Source organism: Procambarus clarkii, unplaced genomic scaffold, assembly GCF_040958095.1.
Source record: "Procambarus clarkii isolate CNS0578487 unplaced genomic scaffold, FALCON_Pclarkii_2.0 HiC_scaffold_97, whole genome shotgun sequence".
Lineage (NCBI taxonomy): Eukaryota > Metazoa > Arthropoda > Malacostraca > Decapoda > Cambaridae > Procambarus > Procambarus clarkii.
Window position 1 is genome coordinate 499,858 of NW_027189130.1, and position 16,700 is coordinate 516,557.

The window sequence follows — 16,700 nt, forward strand, 5'->3', positions numbered from 1 at the left end:
TAGGTTAGGTTAGGTAGGGTTGGTTAGGTTCGGTCATATATCTACGTTAATTTTAACTCCAATAAAAAAAAATTGACCTCATACATAATGAAATGGGTAGCTTTAACATTTCATAAGAAAAAAATTAGAAAAAATATATTAATTCAGGAAAACTTGGCTTATTATGCAAATCGGGCCTTGAATAGTAGGCCAAAAAGTGAGTTCTGGCTACTAGGTACGACATATATATATATATATATATATATATATATATATATATATATATATATATATATATATATATATATATATATATATATATATATATATAAGCCTATACTTGCATAAACCACAAGTGAAGATAAACAATCTTTGGACAACACCCACCAGTGGGACTCGAACCCAGAAAGCACAACTACCTTCCAGTAGCTGGCATAACTAGTATGCTTTAACCCACTACGCCATCAGACCTTACAAAAGAAGTAGATAGTTCGAGATATATATATCTCAAACATCTCTACCTCCCGAAGGCACCAGATGAGTGAGGGGTCAGTCTGCAATTTTTGTCAAGCCACTGTCAATGTGAGAGAACTCGTGTCCAGCTTATAAGCCTATACTTGCATAAACCACAAGTGAAGATAAACAATCTTTGGACAACACCCACCAGTGGGACTCGAACCCAGAAAGCACAACTACCTTCCAGTAGCTGGCATAACTAGTATGCTTTAACCCACTACGCCATCAGACCTTACAAAAGAAGTAGATAGTTCGAGATATATATATCTCAAACATCTCTACCTCCCGAAGGCACCAGATGAGTGAGGGGTCAGTCTGCAATTTTCGTCAAGCCACTGTCAATGTGAGAGAACTCGTGTCCAGCTTATAAGCCTATACTTGCATAAACCACAAGTGAAGATAAACAATCTTTGGACAACACCCACCAGTGGGACTCGAACCCAGAAAGCACAACTACCTTCCAGTAGCTGGCATAACTAGTATGCTTTAACCCACTACGCCATCAGACCTTACAAAAGAAGTAGATAGTTCGAGATATATATATCTCAAACATCTCTACCTCCCGAAGGCACCAGATGAGTGAGGGGTCAGTCTGCAATTTTCGTCAAGCCACTGTCAATGTGAGAGAACTCGTGTCCAGCTTATAAGCCTATACTTGCATAAACCACAAGTGAAGATAAACAATCTTTGGACAACACCCACCAGTGGGACTCGAACCCAGAAAGCACAACTACCTTCCAGTAGCTGGCATAACTAGTATGCTTTAACCCACTACGCCATCAGACCTTACAAAAGAAGTAGATAGTTCGAGATATATATATCTCAAACATCTCTACCTCCCGAAGGCACCAGATGAGTGAGGGGTCAGTCTGCAATTTTCGTCAAGCCACTGTCAATGTGAGAGAACTCGTGTCCAGCTTATAAGCCTATACTTGCATAAACCACAAGTGAAGATAAACAATCTTTGGACAACACCCACCAGTGGGACTCGAACCCAGAAAGCACAACTACCTTCCAGTAGCTGGCATAACTAGTATGCTTTAACCCACTACGCCATCAGACCTTACAAAAGAAGTAGATAGTTCGAGATATATATATCTCAAACATCTCTACCTCCCGAAGGCACCAGATGAGTGAGGGGTCAGTCTGCAATTTTCGTCAAGCCACTGTCAATGTGAGAGAACTCGTGTCCAGCTTATAAGCCTATACTTGCATAAACCACAAGTGAAGATAAACAATCTTTGGACAACACCCACCAGTGGGACTCGAACCCAGAAAGCACAACTACCTTCCAGTAGCTGGCATAACTAGTATGCTTTAACCCACTACGCCATCAGACCTTACAAAAGAAGTAGATAGTTCGAGATATATATATCTCAAACATCTCTACCTCCCGAAGGCACCAGATGAGTGAGGGGTCAGTCTGCAATTTTCGTCAAGCCACTGTCAATGTGAGAGAACTCGTGTCCAGCTTATAAGCCTATACTTGCATAAACCACAAGTGAAGATAAACAATCTTTGGACAACACCCACCAGTGGGACTCGAACCCAGAAAGCACAACTACCTTCCAGTAGCTGGCATAACTAGTATGCTTTAACCCACTACGCCATCAGACCTTACAAAAGAAGTAGATAGTTCGAGATATATATATCTCAAACATCTCTACCTCCCGAAGGCACCAGATGAGTGAGGGGTCAGTCTGCAATTTTCGTCAAGCCACTGTCAATGTGAGAGAACTCGTGTCCAGCTTATAAGCCTATACTTGCATAAACCACAAGTGAAGATAAACAATCTTTGGACAACACCCACCAGTGGGACTCGAACCCAGAAAGCACAACTACCTTCCAGTAGCTGGCATAACTAGTATGCTTTAACCCACTACGCCATCAGACCTTACAAAAGAAGTAGATAGTTCGAGATATATATATCTCAAACATCTCTACCTCCCGAAGGCACCAGATGAGTGAGGGGTCAGTCTGCAATTTTCGTCAAGCCACTGTCAATGTGAGAGAACTCGTGTCCAGCTTATAAGCCTATACTTGCATAAACCACAAGTGAAGATAAACAATCTTTGGACAACACCCACCAGTGGGACTCGAACCCAGAAAGCACAACTACCTTCCAGTAGCTGGCATAACTAGTATGCTTTAACCCACTACGCCATCAGACCTTACAAAAGAAGTAGATAGTTCGAGATATATATATCTCAAACATCTCTACCTCCCGAAGGCACCAGATGAGTGAGGGGTCAGTCTGCAATTTTCGTCAAGCCACTGTCAATGTGAGAGAACTCGTGTCCAGCTTATAAGCCTATACTTGCATAAACCACAAGTGAAGATAAACAATCTTTGGACAACACCCACCAGTGGGACTCGAACCCAGAAAGCACAACTACCTTCCAGTAGCTGGCATAACTAGTATGCTTTAACCCACTACGCCATCAGACCTTACAAAAGAAGTAGATAGTTCGAGATATATATATCTCAAACATCTCTACCTCCCGAAGGCACCAGATGAGTGAGGGGTCAGTCTGCAATTTTCGTCAAGCCACTGTCAATGTGAGAGAACTCGTGTCCAGCTTATAAGCCTATACTTGCATAAACCACAAGTGAAGATAAACAATCTTTGGACAACACCCACCAGTGGGACTCGAACCCAGAAAGCACAACTACCTTCCAGTAGCTGGCATAACTAGTATGCTTTAACCCACTACGCCATCAGACCTTACAAAAGAAGTAGATAGTTCGAGATATATATATCTCAAACATCTCTACCTCCCGAAGGCACCAGATGAGTGAGGGGTCAGTCTGCAATTTTCGTCAAGCCACTGTCAATGTGAGAGAACTCGTGTCCAGCTTATAAGCCTATACTTGCATAAACCACAAGTGAAGATAAACAATCTTTGGACAACACCCACCAGTGGGACTCGAACCCAGAAAGCACAACTACCTTCCAGTAGCTGGCATAACTAGTATGCTTTAACCCACTACGCCATCAGACCTTACAAAAGAAGTAGATAGTTCGAGATATATATATCTCAAACATCTCTACCTCCCGAAGGCACCAGATGAGTGAGGGGTCAGTCTGCAATTTTCGTCAAGCCACTGTCAATGTGAGAGAACTCGTGTCCAGCTTATAAGCCTATACTTGCATAAACCACAAGTGAAGATAAACAATCTTTGGACAACACCCACCAGTGGGACTCGAACCCAGAAAGCACAACTACCTTCCAGTAGCTGGCATAACTAGTATGCTTTAACCCACTACGCCATCAGACCTTACAAAAGAAGTAGATAGTTCGAGATATATATATCTCAAACATCTCTACCTCCCGAAGGCACCAGATGAGTGAGGGGTCAGTCTGCAATTTTCGTCAAGCCACTGTCAATGTGAGAGAACTCGTGTCCAGCTTATAAGCCTATACTTGCATAAACCACAAGTGAAGATAAACAATCTTTGGACAACACCCACCAGTGGGACTCGAACCCAGAAAGCACAACTACCTTCCAGTAGCTGGCATAACTAGTATGCTTTAACCCACTACGCCATCAGACCTTACAAAAGAAGTAGATAGTTCGAGATATATATATCTCAAACATCTCTACCTCCCGAAGGCACCAGATGAGTGAGGGGTCAGTCTGCAATTTTCGTCAAGCCACTGTCAATGTGAGAGAACTCGTGTCCAGCTTATAAGCCTATACTTGCATAAACCACAAGTGAAGATAAACAATCTTTGGACAACACCCACCAGTGGGACTCGAACCCAGAAAGCACAACTACCTTCCAGTAGCTGGCATAACTAGTATGCTTTAACCCACTACGCCATCAGACCTTACAAAAGAAGTAGATAGTTCGAGATATATATATCTCAAACATCTCTACCTCCCGAAGGCACCAGATGAGTGAGGGGTCAGTCTGCAATTTTCGTCAAGCCACTGTCAATGTGAGAGAACTCGTGTCCAGCTTATAAGCCTATACTTGCATAAACCACAAGTGAAGATAAACAATCTTTGGACAACACCCACCAGTGGGACTCGAACCCAGAAAGCACAACTACCTTCCAGTAGCTGGCATAACTAGTATGCTTTAACCCACTACGCCATCAGACCTTACAAAAGAAGTAGATAGTTCGAGATATATATATCTCAAACATCTCTACCTCCCGAAGGCACCAGATGAGTGAGGGGTCAGTCTGCAATTTTCGTCAAGCCACTGTCAATGTGAGAGAACTCGTGTCCAGCTTATAAGCCTATACTTGCATAAACCACAAGTGAAGATAAACAATCTTTGGACAACACCCACCAGTGGGACTCGAACCCAGAAAGCACAACTACCTTCCAGTAGCTGGCATAACTAGTATGCTTTAACCCACTACGCCATCAGACCTTACAAAAGAAGTAGATAGTTCGAGATATATATATCTCAAACATCTCTACCTCCCGAAGGCACCAGATGAGTGAGGGGTCAGTCTGCAATTTTCGTCAAGCCACTGTCAATGTGAGAGAACTCGTGTCCAGCTTATAAGCCTATACTTGCATAAACCACAAGTGAAGATAAACAATCTTTGGACAACACCCACCAGTGGGACTCGAACCCAGAAAGCACAACTACCTTCCAGTAGCTGGCATAACTAGTATGCTTTAACCCACTACGCCATCAGACCTTACAAAAGAAGTAGATAGTTCGAGATATATATATCTCAAACATCTCTACCTCCCGAAGGCACCAGATGAGTGAGGGGTCAGTCTGCAATTTTCGTCAAGCCACTGTCAATGTGAGAGAACTCGTGTCCAGCTTATAAGCCTATACTTGCATAAACCACAAGTGAAGATAAACAATCTTTGGACAACACCCACCAGTGGGACTCGAACCCAGAAAGCACAACTACCTTCCAGTAGCTGGCATAACTAGTATGCTTTAACCCACTACGCCATCAGACCTTACAAAAGAAGTAGATAGTTCGAGATATATATATCTCAAACATCTCTACCTCCCGAAGGCACCAGATGAGTGAGGGGTCAGTCTGCAATTTTCGTCAAGCCACTGTCAATGTGAGAGAACTCGTGTCCAGCTTATAAGCCTATACTTGCATAAACCACAAGTGAAGATAAACAATCTTTGGACAACACCCACCAGTGGGACTCGAACCCAGAAAGCACAACTACCTTCCAGTAGCTGGCATAACTAGTATGCTTTAACCCACTACGCCATCAGACCTTACAAAAGAAGTAGATAGTTCGAGATATATATATCTCAAACATCTCTACCTCCCGAAGGCACCAGATGAGTGAGGGGTCAGTCTGCAATTTTCGTCAAGCCACTGTCAATGTGAGAGAACTCGTGTCCAGCTTATAAGCCTATACTTGCATAAACCACAAGTGAAGATAAACAATCTTTGGACAACACCCACCAGTGGGACTCGAACCCAGAAAGCACAACTACCTTCCAGTAGCTGGCATAACTAGTATGCTTTAACCCACTACGCCATCAGACCTTACAAAAGAAGTAGATAGTTCGAGATATATATATCTCAAACATCTCTACCTCCCGAAGGCACCAGATGAGTGAGGGGTCAGTCTGCAATTTTCGTCAAGCCACTGTCAATGTGAGAGAACTCGTGTCCAGCTTATAAGCCTATACTTGCATAAACCACAAGTGAAGATAAACAATCTTGGGAGGTAGAGATGTTTGAGATATATATATCTCGAACTATCTACTTCTTTTGTAAGGTCTGATGGCGTAGTGGGTTAAAGCATACTAGTTATGCCAGCTACTGGAAGGTAGTTGTGCTTTCTGGGTTCGAGTCCCACTGGTGGGTGTTGTCCAAAGATTGTTTATCTTCACTTGTGGTTTATGCAAGTATAGGCTTATAAGCTGGACACGAGTTCTCTCACATTGACAGTGGCTTGACGAAAATTGCAGACTGACCCCTCACTCATCTGGTGCCTTCGGGAGGTAGAGATGTTTGAGATATATATATCTCGAACTATCTACTTCTTTTGTAAGGTCTGATGGCGTAGTGGGTTAAAGCATACTAGTTATGCCAGCTACTGGAAGGTAGTTGTGCTTTCTGGGTTCGAGTCCCACTGGTGGGTGTTGTCCAAAGATTGTTTATCTTCACTTGTGGTTTATGCAAGTATAGGCTTATAAGCTGGACACGAGTTCTCTCACATTGACAGTGGCTTGACGAAAATTGCAGACTGACCCCTCACTCATCTGGTGCCTTCGGGAGGTAGAGATGTTTGAGATATATATATCTCGAACTATCTACTTCTTTTGTAAGGTCTGATGGCGTAGTGGGTTAAAGCATACTAGTTATGCCAGCTACTGGAAGGTAGTTGTGCTTTCTGGGTTCGAGTCCCACTGGTGGGTGTTGTCCAAAGATTGTTTATCTTCACTTGTGGTTTATGCAAGTATAGGCTTATAAGCTGGACACGAGTTCTCTCACATTGACAGTGGCTTGACGAAAATTGCAGACTGACCCCTCACTCATCTGGTGCCTTCGGGAGGTAGAGATGTTTGAGATATATATATCTCGAACTATCTACTTCTTTTGTAAGGTCTGATGGCGTAGTGGGTTAAAGCATACTAGTTATGCCAGCTACTGGAAGGTAGTTGTGCTTTCTGGGTTCGAGTCCCACTGGTGGGTGTTGTCCAAAGATTGTTTATCTTCACTTGTGGTTTATGCAAGTATAGGCTTATAAGCTGGACACGAGTTCTCTCACATTGACAGTGGCTTGACGAAAATTGCAGACTGACCCCTCACTCATCTGGTGCCTTCGGGAGGTAGAGATGTTTGAGATATATATATCTCGAACTATCTACTTCTTTTGTAAGGTCTGATGGCGTAGTGGGTTAAAGCATACTAGTTATGCCAGCTACTGGAAGGTAGTTGTGCTTTCTGGGTTCGAGTCCCACTGGTGGGTGTTGTCCAAAGATTGTTTATCTTCACTTGTGGTTTATGCAAGTATAGGCTTATAAGCTGGACACGAGTTCTCTCACATTGACAGTGGCTTGACGAAAATTGCAGACTGACCCCTCACTCATCTGGTGCCTTCGGGAGGTAGAGATGTTTGAGATATATATATCTCGAACTATCTACTTCTTTTGTAAGGTCTGATGGCGTAGTGGGTTAAAGCATACTAGTTATGCCAGCTACTGGAAGGTAGTTGTGCTTTCTGGGTTCGAGTCCCACTGGTGGGTGTTGTCCAAAGATTGTTTATCTTCACTTGTGGTTTATGCAAGTATAGGCTTATAAGCTGGACACGAGTTCTCTCACATTGACAGTGGCTTGACGAAAATTGCAGACTGACCCCTCACTCATCTGGTGCCTTCGGGAGGTAGAGATGTTTGAGATATATATATCTCGAACTATCTACTTCTTTTGTAAGGTCTGATGGCGTAGTGGGTTAAAGCATACTAGTTATGCCAGCTACTGGAAGGTAGTTGTGCTTTCTGGGTTCGAGTCCCACTGGTGGGTGTTGTCCAAAGATTGTTTATCTTCACTTGTGGTTTATGCAAGTATAGGCTTATAAGCTGGACACGAGTTCTCTCACATTGACAGTGGCTTGACGAAAATTGCAGACTGACCCCTCACTCATCTGGTGCCTTCGGGAGGTAGAGATGTTTGAGATATATATATCTCGAACTATCTACTTCTTTTGTAAGGTCTGATGGCGTAGTGGGTTAAAGCATACTAGTTATGCCAGCTACTGGAAGGTAGTTGTGCTTTCTGGGTTCGAGTCCCACTGGTGGGTGTTGTCCAAAGATTGTTTATCTTCACTTGTGGTTTATGCAAGTATAGGCTTATAAGCTGGACACGAGTTCTCTCACATTGACAGTGGCTTGACGAAAATTGCAGACTGACCCCTCACTCATCTGGTGCCTTCGGGAGGTAGAGATGTTTGAGATATATATATCTCGAACTATCTACTTCTTTTGTAAGGTCTGATGGCGTAGTGGGTTAAAGCATACTAGTTATGCCAGCTACTGGAAGGTAGTTGTGCTTTCTGGGTTCGAGTCCCACTGGTGGGTGTTGTCCAAAGATTGTTTATATATATATATATTTATATATATATATATATATATATATATATATATATATATATATATATATATATATATATATATATATATATATATATATATATATATCGTACCTAGTAGCCAGAACGCACTTCTCAGCCTAATATGCAAGGCCCGATTTGCCTAATAAGCCAAGTTTTCATGAATTAATTGTTTTTCGATTACCTAACCTACCTAACCTAACCTAACCTAACTTTTTCGGCTACCTAACCTAACCTAACCTATAGAGATAGGTTAGGTTAGGTTAGGTAGGGTTGGTTAGGTTCGGTCATATATCTACGTTAATTTTAACTCCAATAAAAAAAATTGACCTCATACATAATGAAATGGGTAGCTTTATCATTTCATAAGAAAAAAAATAGAGAAAATATATTAATTCAGGAAAACTTGGCTTATTAGGCAAATCGGGCCTTGCATAGTAGGCTGAGAAGTGAGTTCTGGCTACTAGGTACGACATATATATATATATATATATATATATATATATATATATATATATATATATATATATATATATATATATATATATATATATATATATATATATATATATATATATGTCGTACCTAGTAGCCAGAACTCACTTCTCAGCCTACTATGCAAGGCCCGATTTGCCTAATAAGCCAAGTTTTCCTGAATCAATATATTTTCTCTATTTTTTTTCTTTTGAAATGATAAAGCTACCCGTTTCATTATGTATGAGGTCAATTTTTTTTAATTGGAGTTAAAATTAACGTAGATATATGACCGAACCTAACCAACCCTAGCTAACCTAACCTATCTTTATAGGTTAGGTAGCCGAAAAAGTTAGGTTAGGTTAGGTTAAGTAGTCGAAAAAACATTAATTCATGAAAACTTGGCTTATTAGGCAAATCCGGCCTTGCATAGTAGGCAGAGAAGTGCGTTCTGGCTACTAGGTACGACATACATATATATATATATATATAAACATATGGTGGGCGGACTGGGGGTCGACTGCTGGATTGAATGGACTTCGTCTGAGGATGTAACCCGTTCTCGAATACAAAGTTCCAAGCTCTTTAATCTAGCCACCAAACCCCCTGTTTATGAATGAAAAGTGGTTTACACATGATTCACAGCTGATGACGTCCGAACACTTCCGGAACAAGTGCTTCGCTCACGTCCTCTATTCGAACAACTATTCTATAAATGCTTCATTCACGTTCTTCAACTATAAATAATTACCAACATAACCAAAATACCTAACCTAACCTTCGCCAAACTATACATACTATTTTAATGTTTACGAGTATTAATTTATATATGAGAACAAAAAAATTTTTATACACAGTATCTTAAAATTGATAAATGTGTCTAGGGAAGTCGGCCGCTGCTCTAAACAGCCTAGTGTGAGAACGGGTTGGAGAACGGGTTGTCCATACACATACCAGCCCGTCCCCCAAACAAAGATCCAAAAGTGATTCCATGCACCCTCCAAACCCCCTGTTTATGAATGAAAAGCGGTTTACACACGACTCACAACTGCTGACGTTCGAACATATCCGGAACAAGTGTTTCACTGACGAATTTTGTTCGAATCACAGTGCTATAAATGCTTCACCCACGTACTACAAATACAAATAATCGCCAACAGAACCTAAACACCTAACCTAACCTAACCAATGCCTATATATGCACAATATGCTAATATATTATAATATTAATTTATACTTGAGAAAATTCCCGTTTTGAATGAACAGCATATTAAAATTTATGAATGCGTGTGTGGGGTCGACCGCTGGATGCAATGGACTTGAGTCGAGGACGGGTTGCACATACACACGTGGAGCTACGATATTTTCCACACTGTCCAACCCACCAAAGTTGGAGCAGACATGTCCAGCTTCAGTGATGGGAGTTATTGCTGTTAAATCCTTCTTTAGATGTTATCCGTCACATTGGAAAACGTTCAATACACAATCAATAGAATCCTCAGTCAATAAACGGTGAAGTTTATTGTAAATACTGCAATCTGTTCTACAGTTTATGAAGAAATTATACATATTTGCTGCCAGGGTACCCCATACTACTTCTTAGTATATCTAATTTTTGAAACGTCTTATCTTTAGCAATGAGCAAACTCATATAGAAATCTAAACGTATTGTTCCAGGAGATATTCAGAAAACTGTTGACTTACAAAGAGATTGGTAATTTTCTTATGATAACCTGTTTGTCATTGATAACATTTATTTTGATCTGCATTTATTTTTAATATATAATATTACATATGCTATTTTAAATTTTGAAACATAAAATTTAAAATTTTGTAAATATTATTCAGTATGTGTTGTGAGACAGAACGTTCTTTCCAGGTAAAACAGCAATTGATCTCCTTCTACCGGTCAATGGGTTCTCAACAAACATTGAAGAATCAGTAAAGGAACTGATGTTGCAACTGTTTGCCGGTTAGTAGATAGTAAGGAGTAAAATTTACAAGTTGCTATATATGTTAACAATAACGTTACGGAACTTTGTAAACACACAAAAGACTCCAACCCCCCGCAAGAGACATGAACCTAGAAGGCCCATGGTTGTGTCTGGGTGAACGAACACCTGGGCCTTACAGATTCGAGTCTCTTGCAGGGGTGGAGTCCTTTGTGTGTTTACCTATGACTTGGGTGATTATGCAAGTATCCGTGTATACATGTAGCTCGCGTTCCACCTAGTAGATGCAATTGACTGATGAACAATGAATTCTGATCTCTTACCATTGCTGGCGTTGATGGGAGATCGAGATGTTTGGTAAAAACTCCGGAGTTTCGACCTCTTTTAAGGATCTATGTAGTGGAGTGATCAGAGTACTGATTTTGTCTGGGTGGCAAGCACCTAGACCTTCTAGGTTCTGCAGTTCTCATATCCAATTTATACCCATTGTTCCCTGTTCTGTTTTGTGTTTGTCATAAGTTTGTTCACCTCATCCAAAACTTTGTACCATGTCACCTCACCCAAAATGAATATAAGTTCGATGAATCTGTGTGTAAATTAAGTCTTTGAAAATGTAAAAAGCATTACGGAATGCGTTCAGGCGTCAGACAATTAAAAAATAAATTTTGGAGAATTGATAAAATTATTATCAACGACAGTGAAGAAAAACATAAGATATATTAAGAAAATTCGTGTTAGAATTATTAATCTTACATTTTCGGTAAAATCGTACATTTTCAACAACACACACACACACACATATATATATATATATAGAGAGAGAGATTGAGAGAGAGAGGCCTAGAGGCCAAATTATCTGCCCTTCTGAGAAAGGTCAACGACTCTCATGGAACGACCCAAGCATGGCACAACCTCCTAATGTTTGGCAACATATGTCTAGCCACCCCTGCAAGGAGAGACAAAACCTTAGCTGCCTCAGTAATCAAAGCTATAAATGATTTTCCCAGGGAGGACAACCAGGTGCACCTTCCCACTCGCGCGAGAAACACCCACGGCAGGAAGAGCAACAATGGCATATCCGAGACATCAAAAATCAGAACATCAGTCACCAAGAAAATAGAAGAAGGAAACACTATTGGCGCAATAAGAGTCATCACCAGTGAGGATTCAATTGCCGACAGAGATGCCGCAACAGCTCAAGCCCTAAGGGAGAAACACCCACCCAGAGCTCCGCATGTGGACGACATTGTACAAGTGGGGGCTACAGGGGCAGAACCTTTCTCGGTGGCTGAATCTGTGGTCCATAAGGCAGCCATGTCCTTTCCAACAGGATCAGCAGGTGGGTTCACAGGACTAAAACCCAACCACCTCAAGCAAATGCTCAACCCTGCACTGGGTGACATGGCAAGGAACCTCTTGGTGGAACTAACCAGATTCACCAACACATGTCTAGCTGGCAACATACCAGCGTCCATAAGACCTATCTTTTTTGGAGCATCTCTCTGTGCTCTAAAGAAAAAGGATGGAGGGATCAGGCCAATAGCTGTGGGCAATTCTCTCCGGCGTCTCGTCGCAAAGGCAGCTGCAAGAACAGTTAGTGATGCAGCGGCCAACATGCTGAAGCCAAGACAGCTCGGGTTCGGCATTCCACAAGGGTGTGAGGCGGCAGCCCATGCAGCTCGAGCCTTCATCGCCAACATCACAGATGAAAAGGCCCTTATCAAGCTAGATTTCAAAAATGCCTTCAATTTGGTGCGGAGGGATGCAGTACTCCGTGCGGTTCATATTCATTTCCCTTCCCTCTACCCTTTTGTACATTCATGCTACAGTATGGATCTTAAGCTACTTTTTGGCGAACATGAAATTGACTCGCGGGAAGGCGTCCAACAGGGTGACCCCCTTGCTCCTCTCCTTTTCTGCTTAGTCATCAAACAAGTCACAGAGGTCCTGTCCAGCGAGCTTAAGATCTGGTTCTTGAATGATGGTACCCTAGCTGGTTCCCAAGACTCCCTCCTGAAGGACATCAGAAAAATCCAGGAGTAAGGTGCAGTTTTAGGCCTCACCCTGAACCCTTCTAAATGTGAAATAATATGTTCCAACCAGGGCATCGTAGAGAGAATAGAGGGTCTTCTGCCTAATATCCATAAAACTAAACCTGAAGACAGCACACTCCTAGGAGCTCCCCTGGGGTTGAAAGCCATCGATGAGGTCCTTGATAAGAAAATCGCCGACCTTAAGAGGATGGATGGGAGGATTGAGGATATTGATGCTCATGATGCACTCTACCTCATCACCAGATGTCTGTCCCTCCCCAGGTTAACCTACTTTCTGAGGTGTTCACCATCTTACAGTAGCCAAAAACTAAGTGAGTATGACCGGTTACTGAAATCAATGCTAGAAAAAGCCCTTAACCTCTCTCTCGATGACCTACAATGGAAACAAGCCTCTCTTCCCATAAGACTTGGGGGCCTCGGAGTTCGAACAGCAACGCAAATCGCTGTTCCAGCCTTCCTGTCCTCCTTATCAGCTTCCGACGACCTTGTGAAGAAAATTCTACCTGCCCACTTACATCAGCTGGCAGGTGTACATGACCCCAATTTTACACGCTGTGCAACAGAGTGGGCCTCTCGTGCTTATTAGGCAAATCGGGCCTTGCATAGTAGGCTGAGAAGTGTGTTCTGGCTACTAGGTACGACATATATATATATATATATATATATATATATATATATATATATATATATATATATATATATATATATATATATATATATATATATATATATATATATATACACACATATATATATATATATATATATATATATATATATATATATATATATATATATATATATATATATATATGTGTGTGTCGTACCTAGTAGCCAGAACGCACTTCTCAGCGTATTATGCAAGGCCCGATTTGCCTAATAAGCCAAGTTTCCATGAATTAATGTTTTTTCGACTACCTAACCTAACTTTTTCGGCTACCTAACCTAACCTAACCTATAAAGATAGGTTTGGTTAGGTTAGGTAGGGTTGGTTAGGTTTGGTCATATATCTACATTAATTTTAACTCCAATAAATAAAAATTGACCTCATACATAATGAAATGAGAAGCGTTATCATTTCATAAGAAAAACATTAGAGAAAATATATTAATTCAGGAAAACTTGGCTTATTAGGCAAATCGGGCCTTGCATAGTAGGCCGAGAAGTGCGTTCTGGCTACTAGGTACGACATATATATATATATGTCGTACCTAGTAGCCAGAACGCACTTCTCAGCCTACTATGCAAGGGCTGATTTGCCTAATAAGCCAAGTTTTCATGAATTAATGTTTTTTCGACTACCTAACCTACCTAACCTAACCTAACCTAACATTTTCGGCTACCTAACCTATAAAGATAGGTTAGGTTAGGTTAGGTAGAGTTGGTTAGGTTCGGTCATATATCTATATTAATTTTAACTCCAATAAAAAAAAATTGACCTCATACATAATGAAATGGGTAGCTATATCATTTCATAAGAAAAAAAAATAGAGAAAATATAATAATTCATGAAAACTTGGCTTATTACGCAAATCGGGCCTTGCATAGTAGGCTGAGAAGTGCATTCTGGCTACTAGGTACGACATATATATATATATATATATATATATGTATATCGTACCTAGTAGCCAGAACGACCTTCTCGGCCTACTACGCAAGGCCCGATTTGCCTAATAAGCCAGGTTTTCAAGAACTAATTGTTTTTCGACTACCTAACCTAACCTAACGTACCTTTTTCGGCTACCTAATCTAACCTAACCTATAAAGATAGGTTAGGTTAGGTAAGGTTGGTTAGGTTTGGTCATATATCTACGTTAATTTTAGCTCCAATAAAAAAAATTGACCTCATTCATAATGAAATGGGTAGCTTTATCATTTCATAAGAAAAAATTATACAAAATATATTATTTCAGGAAAACTTGGCTTATTAGGCAAATCGGGCCTAGCATAGTAGGCCGAGAAGTGCGTTCTGGCTACTTGGTACGACATATATATATATATATATATATATATATATATATGTCGTACCTAGTAGCCAGAACGCACTTCTCTGCCTACTGTGCAAGGCCCGATTTGCCTAATAAGCCAAGTTTTCATGAATTAATTGTTTTTCGACTACCTAACCTACCTAACCTAACCTAACATAACTTTTTCGGCTACCTAACCTAACCTAACCTATAAAGATAGGTTAGGTTAGGTTAGGTAAGGTTGGTTAGGTTCGGTCATATATCTACGTTAATTTTAACTCCAATAAAAAAAAATTGACCTCATACATAATGAAATGGGTAGCTTAATCATTTCATATGAAAAAAATTAGAGAAAATATATTAATTCAGGAAAACTTGGCTTATTAGGCAAATCGGGCCTTGCATAGTAGGCTGAGAAGTGCGTTCTGGCTACTAGGTACGACATATATATATATATATATATATATATATATATATATATATATATATATATATATATATATATATATATATATATATATATATATATATATTATTATTATTAAATATGACCGAAAAAGTAAGATTAATAATTCTAACACGAATTTTCTCAATCTTTCGTACATTACGCTTCACTGTTGGAGGTAAATCAAAAATCACTTCTCCAAAATTCATTTTTATTTCTAGTCTGACGCGACACGGGCGCGTTTCGTAAAACTTATTACATTTTCAAAGACTTCACAAATACACAACTGATTAGAACGTATCTCTGATTTTATATCTACATTTGAGTGAGGTGGGAAGGGTGATGTGGCATTAACACAAGACAGAAAGTATCAACACAAGACAGAACAGAAACAATGGGTATTGAATAGAAGTGTTTGTAGAAAGCCTATTGGTCCATATTTCTTGATGCTTCTATATTGGAGCGGAGTCTTGAGTCAATATAGAAGCATCAAGAAATATGGACCAATAGGCTTTCTACAAACACTTCTATTCAATACCCATTGTTTCTGTTCTGTCTTGTGTTGATACTTTCTGTCTTGTGTTAATGCCACATCACCCTTCCCACCTCACTCAAATGTAGATATAAAATCAGAGATACGTTCTAATCAGTTGTGTATTTGTGAAGTCTTTGAAAATGTAATAAGTTTTACGAAACGCGCCCGTGTCGCGTCAGACTAGAAATAAAAATGAATTTTGGAGAACTGATTTTTGATTTACCTCCAACAGTGAAGCGTAATGTACGAAAGATTGAGAAAATTCGTGTTAGAATTATTAATCTTACTTTTTCGGTCATATTTAATAATATATGTCTACAGGAAAGACTGCTACCAAAATATACTAATATATATATATATATATATATATATATATATATATATATATATATATATATATATATATGTCGTACCTAGTAGCCAGAACGCACTTCTCAGCCTACTATGCAAGGCCCGATTTGCCTAATAAGCCGAGTTTTCATGAATTAATATTTTTTCGACTACCTAACCTACCTAACCTAACCTAACCTAACTTTTCCGGCTACCTAACCTAACCTAACCTATAAAGATAGGTTAGGTTAGGTTAGGTAGGGTTGGTTAGGTTCGGTCATATATCTACGTTAATTTTAACTCCAATAAAAAAAAATTGACCTCATACATAATGAAATGGGTAGCTTTATCATTTCATAAGAAAAAAATTAGAGAAAATAT